At 46.8% G+C, this 15,478-nt stretch overlaps 1 protein-coding gene and 1 long non-coding RNA gene across 2 annotated transcripts in view; one reads left to right on the forward strand and one right to left on the reverse strand.

Moving 5' to 3' along the window:
• The window catches only part of LOC140213725 (CCR4-NOT transcription complex subunit 7-like), a 283,027-nt gene that overhangs the window by 9,877 nt on the left and 257,672 nt on the right, over window positions 1-15,478 (reverse strand). The gene's annotated exons all lie outside the window — the stretch shown is intronic.
• On the forward strand, window positions 11,966-15,107 carry LOC140215324 (uncharacterized). The gene is made up of 4 exons (XR_011892282.1): window positions 11,966-12,838; window positions 12,970-13,139; window positions 14,615-14,689; window positions 14,758-15,107. It is a non-coding gene; the product is annotated as an uncharacterized lncRNA (long non-coding RNA).

Here is a 15,478-nt window from a genome sequence, read left to right on the forward strand (position 1 = left end):
CCCCAAATATATATTTCTCTATAATTTTTCCAGAGCTAACTAAAAGAACGCTCCTGTAGTCGGATAGAAAGTAAGTCTGCAGTGAAGCCCCAGCCACGCCCTCATAACCGCCAGCGATTGTTCCTCCGCGAGGCTGCAAATAATTCGTACTTCAAACTTTTCCTTTTAGCCAAATAAGGTGGTAACCGCATAAAATGAAATTATTATCGCGTAATTTTATACCTTTTGCCTTGCGTATTAGAGTGGAATGGCCAAAGCCTATTCTTTATTGAACTGAAATAACTTGCTTGCTTTGCTGCAAGTATCTATTGTCAAGTTTGACTTCAGTTGGCAGTGAAGTTTCATGAGCAAAACGGGTTTAGCAGTGAAATGAACGTCACCGCAGACTTTTGAAGAGCTAAATGCTCAGACTCCATACACTTTGTCCATGTATGTTGCACACCTCATTGCTTCCGCCGATGAAGAGACTCTTCAAGAATAGCAGACGCTCCGGAGGTATAAAGTACGACGCCATTTCGAGAAGGCCGCATGACAACGATTTTGTTTGCTTCTGTGATTGGCTGGCGAAGTAACACAACTCCGCAAGGTTTGTGTGCCTTGGTTGCCAACTGCAGTTTTTTTTTTTAATTTGTATTCTATTAAAGTAATCTTTATTTTACACTTAGGCTTTTTGTTCTTGGGTGTTATTCTCGACACGCATGGCGGCTGCACGGCCGCCATTATCCGCCATGCTGACTCTCTGATTGGTTGTGAAGAGCTCACGTGCCTTGATATTTGTGCTGGGAAACGGAAGTTTTGCAAAATGCAATTTTGCATTGACGAAACGTGACGTGGAGTTGCAAATTTTATCAACTAATACAATTTTTTGGTCCTTGGCGGCTATACCGTGACGTTAGCGCTTCAAAAAGAAAGTGAGTGGTAGCGTACAGAAGCCAGTGCAATGCATCTGCAATTTCGCGAATATGTGGTGGCGATCGAAGATATGCGCCATGCCAGCTTGCTGATTGGCTGAAGGAATATGCTATGGGGAGCGTCACAGGAAGGGCCGTTTCGTAAACGTCAATTTGACGTTGCGTGACGTTGCGCTGGGCCGCCATTGCAGAGACTTTCCCCCATAATTTGTGGTGGGACGAGCCGCACGAATTATGCTAATGAGCAGCCATATGCAATGGCGGCTGAGAGGAATGCGTATCGCCACATTTTCCCTGTCGTTTGGCGCCATGAAAATCTTTTGTTCATAACGCGTGCTCATAGTGTTTGCATCGCTCTCGGGTGGTGTTGGCCTTTGTGTTTCGGGCCATCATTTTTTAAAAGAGCGCATTTATACAAGATAATATTGGTTGAACAAGGCAAACTTTCTGCAACGTTGTCCACTTTTCACTACTGTGTTTGTATTGTAATCAAGATTACTGCCTTTTCGCAAAATCAAAAGTTATGACAACGGCGTCTCTTTAATTTACAAAAAGAAATGTACGTAAGGCGGCGCCTTGAAGTTTCCTCCCGCGGTGCGAGTAACCAGCGTAATGAACAAGAGATGGCAGCGCCGGCGCTTGCGTCACGCTAGCGGATATCTCTGGCGCACGCAATGCTGTCGGTGATATTCGGCATTTCTCAGCCAGCCGAGTCTCCATGTACAACGTAAACATCGAGCACCAAAAGGGCATTAACAAGATCGAAGCCGATGCATTGTCTATAAAACGTATCATTCAGCTATTATCTGCTGAACAACTGCGAGAGCACCACCATGACAAACCGCCTTGCAGCATACCATTGAGAATGCAATGACCATAGTGATGCGCAATGCAATACGAAAAGTCTACGTTCCTTTTGCTCTCCGGTTTTCTCTTCTTCAGAAGGCTCATGCCGATTTCGGTCATGTCGGAGTAAAGAACACATTGCGAATCCTCTCTTCACAATATTATTGGCCTGACATCGTCACCGACGTTTCCCAATACGTTAGACACTGCGATACTTGCCAGCGCTGCAAGAAGCCGAAAACCAAACGTTTTCGCTCCTTGCAATCGTTACCACCCGCCGAGCAACCATTTGATCTTCTGGCCATGGACACTATCAGAGGTTTTGCCAACTATGGTTCCTCCAATAGATTCATTCACTTGGCCATTGACGATGCCACCCGTTATGTGTGGGTTTTTGCACATAAAATGAGACCTGCGACGCGTACACTTTCTGCCTGAAGAGTATCTTCATTGCAGGAAAGCCTCGGAAGCTCCATTTCGACCCAGCACAGGATTCGCCGCGGGCAAATTCAAGTAATTCCTCAAACACAACAACATTCATCAGCTTTGTACAAGCTCACAACGCCCACAGTGTAATGGCTTAAATGACCGCACTAATCAGTCCACATTCGACACGCACACACACACACACACATACATATATATATATATAAAGTTTGTAGTCATGCTCGAAAGTAATCTCCCAATATAATGGACGTATATTTTTCGAATAATTCGAAGTTGCTTTTCTTTCGTTTCTTTCTTTTTTTCTTTTTTTAGCACTTACTAAAGACTCCTAGTCACCCCAATCAAAATTGACGAGAAATGTTCTTCCCATGAATAAATATTAACAACTAGATGCAGAGAAAGTTACTGAGGTTGGGAAGGAGACAGTAAGAGAGGAATGTGCCAGAAAGCAAATACGAGACGAATACATTCAAGCCATGACTGAGGTGAGAGCACAAATCGAGCAAGGCAAATTAATACCGGACGACCATGCGAGGTAGGTTTTGTGAGAACTTGCCAACAGTATTAATTCCGATAAGTTAAGCAGCTAATGCACTACAGAAGTCATTCAGAAGCTAGTTTTTCGTCCGTTCTGCTTAATGGCCGAAGCTCTATCAATGGGACACCTGTTCAATTTCACTCTATTATCCATATGTATTGCCTAGCTTTGTGGCATCATCTGCGATGAGTATGCTGGCAACTCTCCGAGCATTTTATTTGTTATTCTGTTTTCATTACTTCTCCCGGCCCGAGGCGCGCTCGTCTAAACGCACCTGCACTCCTCGCCGCCATTTCCTCACGAGACTGCAGCTGACGTCGAACTAGCGAGCGCCTTGTCGCTCGCGTTCAAGTCAGTTTCCAGTATCAGACATGTCCATGCACAGCAGCTTGTTTTTACTCAATGAAAAAAAAATAATACAGTGGGTCTCAGGCAACCAAATATGTTTGCTAAATCCAGTGGCGTAGCTAGGTCGTGTGGCACCCGGGGCCTATAGGTCTTCTGTCACCCCCCCCCCGTTCCCGGGTGTAGTCAGGAAGGCGAGGATATCGAAAAGTTCTGGGGCGGTGGGTGGGGTGATATTTCAGACCTAGCACAGCCACCTTGGATACCGCGCAGGTCCCCCGCCTCTCTCTTCGCTTTCGTTCCCAGAGATCGCGAATGTAGCAGGTATGCAGGCTGTTTTGTTTCCTGCACCAAATAACACAGGGTGCTGCACCGATAACTTGTGATAAGCGCATCTGCACGTCTGTTGTCAAACTGTAAGGCTTGGCAGTCAATACAGATGTGGAGTTGTGGAAAATATGGCTCACCAAGTAGAAAAAATATTTTAATAAAATTTTAATTAGCTATTTTAGAGGCATCATTTGCAATATTGCAATTACAATATTTATAGTCATACGTTGCCCAACAACAACTCCACAAAAATCGTCGCAGGTACATTAGCGTGCACCATCTTGGTTGTGGGCAGCCTTGAACCCTAACGAAAATAGCGTGGCAGTGACACTGGTTTCCCCGCTCTATTAGAAAACGCCATCTGATTACCTGCTTCGCGGGCCCCAATGACATGACAATTACGAGTTCTCTTCATTCTGGTCTATAAGGCCTTTTCTTTTTATTTGCTGCTATTGGCAAACACGATTCTCCGAGCTGCGGTACGGCCACAAGGCTGGGAACGGCACAGAGCACACTTCGCGTCGATCCCTGGTGTGCACCACGCAAAAACAGAGAAGGCCGCGATGAAGCCCGCTCCAGCGAAGGCTTGCGCTATACTGTTGGTCTGTGCTCGCAACACATGGCAAGACTCTTAAAACCGCTGCGCCCTTTGGGGTATACATCTGCCCCGCAAATGTTATCGTCATCTGTCATGCTTGCGTTTCCTTCCTTGAAAACTCGGCGTTCGCTATTTTCGTGTCGACAATGCTGTGTCACGCTGATAAGGCGCAAGCCGTTCGTGACTTGGCAGTACCGTGCTCGCAGCGTTAAAGAAGGGAAATGCGGCCAAGTTAGATGAACATTATTGTTGTGGGACAAGATAAGCCCCAAAGGGAGTAATTTTTTCACGAGTGAATGGAGAGGATAGGAAGATCGACGTCTTCAATATTTATTATTTCGGTACTGCTATACTGGGCCACCCGCAGTGCCAAAGTACTGCAGGCTCTAGCACCCAAGATGATTTTGTTCAGATATGTTTTTGTTGAGTAATTAAAATGACTTTCGGTCCTCAATTCCTGAATTGCAATGTTTCCTCTATAATTCCTAATTACAGATATTTAAGGCATTCCATCTTAAAATAGCGCGGACAAAACCGAAGAGGGACCCAAGAGCCACATCGTCGGAATGTATGTTTAGCGACGGCCCGCTCCGAGCATGAGCAACCCGCAAGAGTGCACCACACAGGAAACGTTCCGCTCAAGCGAGTAGTTTAGCGACCACTTAGGGAATTAAATTATTTACTCCGCACATTCCTACTGGTATTACGTAGGATGTTGACAAAAGCTGCTGCGCGTACCATTGTGCGTCACTACACATCGGATACAACGAGATCATGAGCTCGGGCTGCTGGTCCACTCAAGCCGGCGGAAAGAGGGGGATATTCAGACATATATGACACCCCCCCCCCCCCCCCCTTACTAAGCTACTGGCTATATTGGCTGTTTTTTATCGGCGCGGAATTGAACGTAGCCTCCGACCAGCGTCCGGATAAGCGTGGCTCGACAGGCCTACAAGAGGTCGGTTGACTCGCTACACGCGTTCAGCGTAATGCACTAACACGCAGTGTTCCAGCCCGACTAAATCAGACTCCACTAGTTCGCTTCGAGTTCGTGTAAACGAAGTCGCCGCCCGATGAGTCCGTCGGCGGCACTCCGGCCTCTGCCATGTGACCGAAACGCATTATACTCCCACATATTTAGCTATATGTGTCATCCAAGCGTCGATCACGCGCCATTTTAGCGCCTTATAGCGGCGATAATTGGCAAGACCGGCAGAAGTACGCACAGGCGCCCAAAGCACTCTCCAGTGCAAGCGTCTTGTGCTACGCTATCCCCTTTCAAGACGACGCACTGCAAGGTGATATAGTGTACTTGCGCGATATACATAAAAATGCGGAAGGCTGTGCGTGATTTCCCACAACCTTAAAAAAAAGGAGGAGAATAAAGTCGCCGTTTCACCCGGAAGGCGAAGCATCTATTGCGATAGCAAATTAGTAGACAGCCATACGAATTAAAGACAGTAGTTTTATCGGCCGTATAAATGTGTAAACACTCGCTTACTGATTAAATTAACAAGCATGGTGTCAGCACGCACAGGCAAACACGCACACATATCCATTTCGACGACCGCGGACGCTCGCTGTGAAAATGCTGGCGAGAGGAAGTGCGGAAGCAGCAGCGAGCGAAGTGACCTTCGCGCTGTCTATCGCTTCAACGCAAACGTTGCGGTGAGAACACAGCACACGCAAAGCTACGAGCCATCGGTCCACCTATAGACTCTACTACCAAAGCAGATCGGTTTCAAGATTTTATCATGCGGCTCTTATTGACAAGCTTGACTACAATTCTTCATCTGGATTCGACTCAATTAACGCTAAGTTCTTAACACTTCTGCGTACAGTTATATTAACCTAACCAAATTTTTTCAGCAGTCACTCAACACAGGCGCTTTGCTTCATCAGTGGAATGTTGGGAAGGCGGTTCCTCTCCACAAATTTGGTAATAAAAACTCAGCAGCTAAATACATCGCCCCATCTCACTTACCAGCACGTGGTGCAAATTGCTAGAACACATTGTTTTCAAAAGCCTCGTCGACTTTCTTGAAGGTAATGCATTTTTTTTACCTGCCCAACATGGCTTTAGGAAATCATACACATGTGAGACTCAACTCGGAACTTTCACTGATCAGTTGCATCGAATTCTTGATCGCTCATCATGCGCAGACGGCATTTTCTTTAGTCTTTCAAAAGCATTCGATAAAGTATGTCCCAAACTTCTAATCCAAAAACTAACTCATTTGCATATTGATGCTAATATTTTAAAACCGATCGAATTCTTTCTTGTTAATTGCTCACAATACGCAACTGCTAAAGGCTACAATTCGCCGATGTGCTTGCTCTATTGCCTCCAGAGTGCCCCAAGGATCGGTTCTCGGTCCTTCGTTGTTCTTAATCTATATTAATGACCTTCCTTCGCAAGTTACTTCTAACATTCATCTATTCGCTGATGATTATGTTTTATTTAGAGAAATAACAACAGATTGTGATAGAAACCATCTTCAATCCGACTAGATATAATATCTAACTGGTGCAGTATAAGGCTAATGGAATTAAATGTTAACAAGTGCAAAGCTATGCATGTATCTAGGACACCAAACTCCTCTTAGGTATACTATTTAAGTAACCTTCCTTTAGAACAAGTAAACTCGTACAAGTACTTAGGAATTCATATCGCATTCAACCTTACCTGGGAAACCCACATTAATAATGTAGTGAACAATGCTAACTGCGCTCTTGGTTACTTAAGGCGATACTTATTAGGGCTCCAGACACTTTAAAATTGTTGCTTTATAAAACAACAATACATCCGAAATCAGATTATGCTACAGCAGTCTGGGACCCCAATAACATGCACTTAATTAACGCATAATAATTAGTTCAAAATAACGCTGCTCGTTTTATTCTTTCGAATTATAACTGCAAGCGTAACAGCCATGAGAACTAGCTTTGCTGTTCCATCTCTTGCAGCTCGACGTAAAGTTTCCCGTTTATCCTTATTTCACAAAATTTTTCACAGTACAACACGGCATGATGTATTCATTCATACTCCACACTACGCATCCCGTCGCATAGATCATTCTTGCAAGGCTCACGCTCCTTCTTGCAGTCCAAACATATATTCTCAGTCATTCATACCTCGGAAGTCACTAGAGTGGAACGGCCTCCTCGCAAACATTGTATTCATAAGCGATAGTTCCTTGCTTCGTGATGCCTTAGACAACATTACTTAGCAGAATGCGGTTTCATGTGCCTGTATATCTTGCATTTTTTTTATTATAGCTTCTTTTTTTCCCGACTCATTGTATTCCTACCGAATTATTTGTCAAATTGAACTTTTTATGCTGTATTTTCTTTTCACATCTAATCGCTCCCCACTCCGCTCTGTAGCGCCTTGACAGGCCTTGAGGGTATAATAAATGAAAAGTCAAAAAGATAAAGCTCGGGCGACCGCACGCGGCCGCACGTTGTTCCCGCAGTACAACACTCCCTTACCTCCCGCCCCCCCCCTGTTCCTTGCGTGCGACGGAAGACGGCGCGCTTCCTCCCCGCTTTGCTCCCTTGCGCGCGCGAGATTGAGCCGCGATCAACGGTTCACCCTCGCACGCTTTCACTCGAACATACAGCATAAGGCGCGCGGCGGTGATATCGCCCGTGGACCTTGAAGGAACATCACGGTGACGGCGGAGACAGCGGCGTCGACGGCACGAATGCGCCTGGGAATTCTATATAATTCTCTCGCAATGAAAGACCCCTGTGCCGCAAACCATATTCTTATAGTGTCACATGGGTTTCTGTGTAAACAAACTGGTTTACTTACAGGATCCTGGAGAATTCACATACGTGTATGGACACACATAATCTGGGACATACGAATCTTTTCAATAGGCGTCACATCACGTCAACAGGTGGAGTAAATTTAAAAGGACACTGAAGGAAATTATTAAACGAAGTTAAATCGGTATATTGTTCGCCAGAAGTCTTTCATCGTCTTCTGTGTGCCAATATACGATTTTGTTGCGGAGAAAATTTCGACCTGCTGCTCCTAAATTTGAATGTGACGAGTTGACGTAAACCTCAGATGCCCTTCCGCTCTGCCCCTCTCTATGAATCAGCCAGTGATGACATCACATGGAATGTACCATTTAATAGGGCCCACCATCCCAATTTTCCATTTCCGTCATTTTTTCGGTTGCAAATGCTCTGTCCTCCCAAGGAATAACAAACTGCTTATTACGGAAGCCCGATTTTTCAACCTGACTCGACTTGCTATCTTATTAGCGGCGCTTTAAGGCGCAGTTATGGGCGCTCATGACACGCGTGGTTTCGTTTTTTTTTTTGTTTTTTTTTTAGCAACGTGGAGCAGAATTCTTCCCGCAATCTTGTTTTAAATGAGGCTTTTTAATCTGCTTAAAAGCTGAATTGTTATGAGCTTAATACAAACCACAAACACCCACTTGGCACAGGCGGCCCAACATTTGACGAATGAAAGGTATATATTGGCAAATTTTAGGTAATAAGCCTATATATGATCCGTGAGGGATCTTTCTTTTGTCGGCCCCTCCTGTGAACGTTGACAGGATTGTGCATCGAATCCCCTTGGTAGAGCACTTGGTAGAATAACTCTTGACAGATAAGACGCGGAATTTTGGTAAGCTGCCAACTTTATTATTGTTCCCTTTTGCAAAATGGCCCTTAAGCATGTTCATCGCATCCTCTATTTTACTCGATTCGCTTTGAAACAGCTGAATCATCTAAATACTCGGGCGAACGGCGATTAAAATTGTAGATTCTGTGGATTAGAGAGGACCCGGGGAACAAAATTTGCAGGTTCTACGCTTTCGAACCCAATATGAACGGAAATTCGTTAACATTTTTTACACAAATTAATGCTCACACTTAAATATCAAGATAAAAGGGCAATTAAAAACAAAAATGTCAAGCTGTAGCGGTTGAGATTCAGTCAGCATTGGTTAGAATACGGCGATCAAAGATCACAGGCCGTCACAAGGGCGCATTGATGATACGTGCACATACACAATGTCGTTGCGTCACAGCGTTATCTGACATTTCCACAGATACACCTGCTTGTCATCTACAATGCGCTGATGAGCTGTATCACACGGTGAACAATGCAAGAGAGTCGATTGAGTTCCTATGGCCGTGACGTGTTAGCTGCAAGTGTGGAATCTACTTCTGTTCGGGCTACGCCCCGCCTCAGGTCAGGATAAACCACCAGCCTAGCTTGGTCATACCCGCCATTCTGTATTTGTATAGATGGCGGCCTTGAGGGGCTTGGCCGTCGTCGTCCTGGTCTTGGCATCAGGGGATACCCTCAGCTTGTCGAACGCCTTTTTAAGCAGGATGCTGAACTGGTGCAGGTCGCCCTCCTCGGCCTGGTTCTCTTTCAGTTCGTCCGGGTATTCGGTGGTCCACTTTTTCGGCGACCTGAGCACTTGCGACTTGTCCCGGCGCCTGAGGAGCTGGTCGATCTGCCCCGTCGTGTCGGGTGCCACCAGTTCGATGGAATCCTGCAGCTGGGGCTCAGACTCCGGTTCCAGTTCTTGGACCTCCTCCTCCTCCTGCTGCTGCTCCTCGTGCTGAGGTTTCTGGGTGATGGCGTCCACTGCCCGGATGGTTCGTAGCGCGCGCATCAGGTTGTCGGCTATCTCGCTCTTGAGCCCCGCCGTCTCGGCCGTGCATGCCGGCACTCGTCGCGAACGAGAATGCTGTTGCTGCTGCCGCCGCTGCTTCTTCTTGCCTTTGAGCTGGAAGCCCGATGCGCCGCCACTCGCACCGTCACACGCCGCTTCCGACAAGCCGCCGTGCATCCAAAAGCGATATTCTGGCTGACACGAGGACATGTTCCGTGTCACCTGCAGTCTCTCTGGGTTCGTGCCGTTGGCTAGCAGCTGCCGCCGGTATACCTCCGCCGAGATGCCATCGACCGGCACACGACCGGTTCCTTTCACTTCGTGCAGTTTGATGACCACGTACGGATGGCCGTGCAGATAGGGCTTCGGAGTCGTAGTCGACGTAGTGGTCGGCTTCGTTGCGGGCGGCGGTGGCGGTCGCTCGCAGCCAACCACGGCCACCGTTGTCGGTGGACATGTCGTCGTCCTCTCGGTGGTCGTCGTCGGCTTTGGCGTCGTCGTGGGCCTCTTCGTCGTAGTTGTTGTCGTTGTCCTAGTCGTGGTCCGTCTCGTGGTGGTGGTGGTTCTCCAGGTCATTTTGGGCTGCTCGCAGTTGTCCGCAGCCACAGCAGCAGCACTCCGCGGCGGCGGAGCCGGAGGGTCCGTGCGAGCGGTGGTCACGTGGGTCGGGTGAGCCGTCCTGTACGCGACGCTGGACCGGCCACTCCATTGTCGCGCGAACAGCGTGGCGTTGTCGCTGGAATCGCCCGCGTGTGACTCGCCGCTGCTGCCGTTCGCGTGGTGCTCTTTGCGGCTTGGCTCCTGGGGCGCACAGTCGGCCTTCTTGTGCATCGCCATTGCCCTCGCGATTCTGGCCGCCGCAGCGATGGCAGGGTGGCTTCCATTCACCAGTCGGAACTTGGTGATGTGCATCGTGTACTGCTGGTTGTACTGGCCGCTGTCCTTGGCGTCGACCGCGCCACCCGAAGCCGCAGACCCGTTCGCGCTGCCTCTGGCGCCGCCGGTGTCGACGCCGACAAACTGCGCCCGGCCGTTGCCAGTGGGATTGTTCAGCTTTGCCATGCCGCACCACTTGAACAGGTAGTCCTTGATGAAGTCGAACAACCCCTCCTCGTCTTTTCGCTGCTCGCCCGCGGCCCGCTTGGACGGGCCCTTGGCGAGCACCTCCTGGTGTTTCTCGTAGACTTGATGTTGGACGAGCAGGTATAGGTTGCTCCAGGACTCCGCGGGCGGGGCGAGCGCAGCCAGAACCGTGAGCCCGAGCAGGCCGACCAACGGTCGCAGACGGGTGAGGGTTCTCACCGAGAACACACACCACAGAAACCGGCGATGGTGGCACAATCCTGCGGGCGCTTCGTGGCTGAAGCGTCTACAGCTCTCACGACTGGTGACTTTGGGCTGGATCGTGGCCCCTGCGCAAAGCGATGGCGTTGGCAACCTCCAAGCCCACGGGGTCCTGGTGCGCCGCGCTGTAGTGGCGGTGTGGAGAGCTCCAGCTAACTGATGTCTTTCGTGGGGTAACAGTTGGCTGCTCAGATGTTGCGGCAACAGACTCGGGCTGGTGCAAGGCCAACCATGCTTCGCATTCTGGCTGGGACGACGAAGACTTGAGAGACGGCAACGATGGAGTCTGCAGCACATCTGCGGAGGGAACACGGCGGCATAAAAACTTCGGGAGGCGCCGAAAATACTGGCGTTCAGCTGCAGCCGCAGAGGTGCCAGCAGCTACAGGTCGAAGGCAGCTCGAGCGGCGGCGATGGACCTCACGCTAAACCCGACGAAGAACGCACAAGTCGTCACTGTCCTCTCCAGAGGCGGAACGCATTCGTGCGAGATGTCTCGTGCAGAAAAGAATGGAACGCAGCAGTGATGATAATACGCCTTCAAAACATGCATGGCTGGTACAACCTACGGGGGATGGCCGGGTCAAGGCTCGGGTGGTTGCACGCACAGCTAATGAATTCAGAAAATTGAACTTGAAAATGTAGAACTGCGAATAAAAGCGTAAGGACTAATTGAGAAGTGAAACCAGATGAATGGCCTTTCATACTTTTAAAAGAAATAACAGGAAGAGTCGTTGAACAAGTCAGAATGAAATTTAGAAAAATACGCCCGACGATTACGATATTCGAGAATGCGAAATTTGAGCGCAGCTGAATACATGTTTTCATTTCGCGATATATGGAGGTAAAGAATTTGACATCGAAACCACCGCACTGATTTGCCCAGTGCCGTCAGCGCCTTCGCGAAGGGAGGCGCCGTATGGCAACACTGGCAGGATGAGCGCCGTCGGAGCCAACTGTGGAAGAAGACGACGACGACGAAGGCGCGAGCAGCGGCACTGGCGCGTTCGCACGCTCACGCCGAGGGACGGCGACGCTTAACCCAGGAACGGGCGCCAAAGAGCCGAGCTCTATAATTAAAATGGTATAGGCATATAGGCAGACCGTAACCATCTTCGATTTTGTTCTTGTGCATGTTGCCAAGTCAGATCGCACAACCCACACTGGGGGATCGGCCATGAATCGGGTGATGAATAAGCTGCTATCATTTTTAAAAAAATAAATTAAGGTAAAAGCAAATAAGTATCTTGCAAATGGGATTTAAAGTGTCTACTGCTACAGGTATGAACAATTAATTATCTAAGCGTTGCATAAAAACGGAAATATGTCATAATAATAAGTATTAAGAAGAATTCGAGCATGCCATTCTTTTTGTCTCACGCAGAAACACGCTGAAGGCACAGAGTTAATACAACCAACTCTAGAGGAAAAGCTGGCCCGAAAAAGTTGGAACCGCTAGGGAGCCGCCCTGTTGCTACTGGTCAATGTGCCCAGCGCAGTTACTATTGAAAGAGCTGAAAACAAGTACATGTCACCTTATGCTTCGTCATTTAAAAACGCATACCTGATGGTTTTATGAAGGTGATGCGTTAATATTACGTTTACAGAAAGCGTTTGCTAAGTGCGTGGCTTATGTAAATCATGATGTACTCATTCATCCAATAAAGAATGGCGCGAATTTAGGATTCGAATCTTATTTTTTTGGATGCGTAGTAGTTTCGCACAGTTGAGGTTCGAGATGTGATCGCGCTACGACATCAGACGCTGTTGCACATTCGTGCCTTTTGTGCCACCGAAGCCCCGAAGTGCTCTGGTATTTACCTTCACATGTAAGTAAACGAATGTATCTTCTTGTTCAGAACATCACGCGAGTAGACAGCTCTTGTGATGCATCACAATCGTTTGAGAAGCGTCACAGTAGAGAATTTTTTTACATGCGGAGCGATGTTTTTATTTGCAGGTTTCCCTTCAGCACAGGTGGACCAGCGCACCGGAATTGTACTGGCGAATCTACAAGCAGGTCATAGAAACTGTTTAATTGTTGCACTTTGGACAATCATGCTTCTACAATGGCCACAGCAGAAAAACAGCCTGATGCCGATTATTTCTGTGTCGGGAAGCAATCAAGAGGCAAGTGCCTAATACTGACGAAATCAAGTGCATGAACCCACATATTTATAGCGTAGGCGTTTTACTAACTGTGCAATATCTTCAACATTTTTTGCATGCCATTTCATGTGTCATATCTTTTCTGGTCACAAATGTGTGCAGCGAATCTATTTGCATGGTGACTCCGGTCCTGTGGGACCATTCACTTGCACTTGATTCTGAGTCTTTTACATGTATACGTAAACTGCAGATATGCACATCAGATCCCTACGAGCATTTTAAAAATTCAATTATCGTGGACAACACGCACATGTGCAATACCGACATAATCTCAAATACCACTAGGCAGCTGGGACACATTTTTGTGGAGTATACTGGCAGGTAAAATAAGTAGATCATGTGGACAGCCCCAGCTCATTTTCCTTATATGGAAAAATAAGTTTTTTTCGGGCACCGATTATTTTTCTGTATAAGCAAGAGAACCCACCACAATAGTATAACATATGTTGTACATCACACTAATATGTGCTTCAATTTCCCGAGTGAGATGAGTTACTTTCATGGCTGATTCAGTCAAATCACACTGCAAGCTGCATTCATTAATCTTGAATTGGATTCTGCAAATGTTTAATGAAACATGTTTCCCTGTTATGCAGCTATGCAAGGGCAAGCCCTTCTGTGTGTTCCAAAGGTAAAATTCAGGCTCTAAATTGAAGAAGACATGTCTAGTGAGAAATAACAAGCAGAAATGGTAAATGCATTGTATCAGAAGCCCGAGATACAGAAATTATGAGAAGGGCCGAATGACTTCAGAGAAATAATGGTATTTGAAAATGCAAGAGTCTTTAGTGGAGGTCAAGCAAGTCAATATATGTAGAATACTCTGTAAAATTATGCGAGTAATTGCACAGCAAACAATGGGTCAGGAAATGCGTTGTTTTCCTGCAAAACAAGAGCTGATTGTCATTGCATGAGTCACTTTAGCATCATGAGACTTGTGCTTCATAATTTCAGAAACAAACCAAAAAACAAGCCACGCAAAAATAAAAAACAATTTCATGATGCTCTCTCCACACTGAGATAAATAAAAACAAGCGGATCACATCTAATGTGGACATATCGGACACCTTGTGAAATAAAAGGAAAAATTCAATTTCGAGCTATGGCACTTGCCGCATAGATGTGGGATCCCTTGCACCAATAGTGATAGTTACCACTACATTCATAAATTGAAAGCATTCATGCAGACAAGGATGATTCTTTATATTTTTGGTTACCACTTGAGATGCCTCCACGAAGTGTTACAATGCTGCACGCCGCCATACTAAGTATCTTACAGTAACACCTGCAGGCAAAAAGCAATAGCAGTCAAAATGCTGGTGCATTCCGGACACTATCTGTAAAAACTTTTAGGCAAGAACAGTGTAAGAAGCAGACATAAGAACTGCACTTATTTTTATAATTCCCCATTTGGATGGCATTTTCTTTTTGCTTAGACAATGCCTACGCCTAGCCACAGCAGCTCCCCCATGCAGACTAGGCAAGCCATGGGGCAATGGAGGCAAATACAGGTAAGATGCAAGAAGCAATAGCACTGGTATTGACATTCATCCAATTTCTTTCTTTTTCTTACGTTTAGGCAGCCAGTCCACCTGGAACAGTCACCTTAACTGTGGGTGTGTCACCCAAGTCGTAAAGGAAGCATTTGAGGGATAGCGACAGGCACTGTTAACAGTCACTTCTCCATGTAAACGATACTCTTTCTCTCGGATGACTCCTACTCCTCGCCATGCCAGCTCACCTGTGCAGACTCCACCAACAAAGATGCCGTGGAGGCACGTGCAGGTCAGAGGCAAGAAGCAGTGGCACTGGTGTTGACATTCACCCAATTTCTTTCTTTTTCATAAGCTGAGGCAGCCGGCACACCTTGACTGCGGGTGTGTCAGCAGATTCTTGTTGTACATATGCTCATAATAAACTTGAAGGCAAATGAGACGTTGATGAATTGATTTTCTGAACATTTAGTGTACACATACATGTTATACTTTGCAGTGCTACACAGCATAATTTGAAGCTTCCCTCTATATTTTTCACCTTTACTAACATCTGTGTTGTGTGGCCCTCAAGCTGCACTTCATGTTGTAGCAGCTGCTTTGTCTGTGTATTGCACCCTGGATTAACCTTGTGATATCCACATGTGCAAAAGGCCTATACTTCTCTTACATATACAAAATAAGGTTCTATGTAGTTCTCAGTGTTACAACAAAAAATAGAAGTAACCAATCCGATCGTGGAATTGTCTTTATTACAGTAATTTCTATGACAGTTATGGACAAGTTCACAACTTGAACTGGTCAATC

This window comes from Dermacentor andersoni, chromosome 1, assembly GCF_023375885.2.
Source record: "Dermacentor andersoni chromosome 1, qqDerAnde1_hic_scaffold, whole genome shotgun sequence".
Classification (NCBI taxonomy): Eukaryota; Metazoa; Arthropoda; class Arachnida; order Ixodida; family Ixodidae; genus Dermacentor; species Dermacentor andersoni.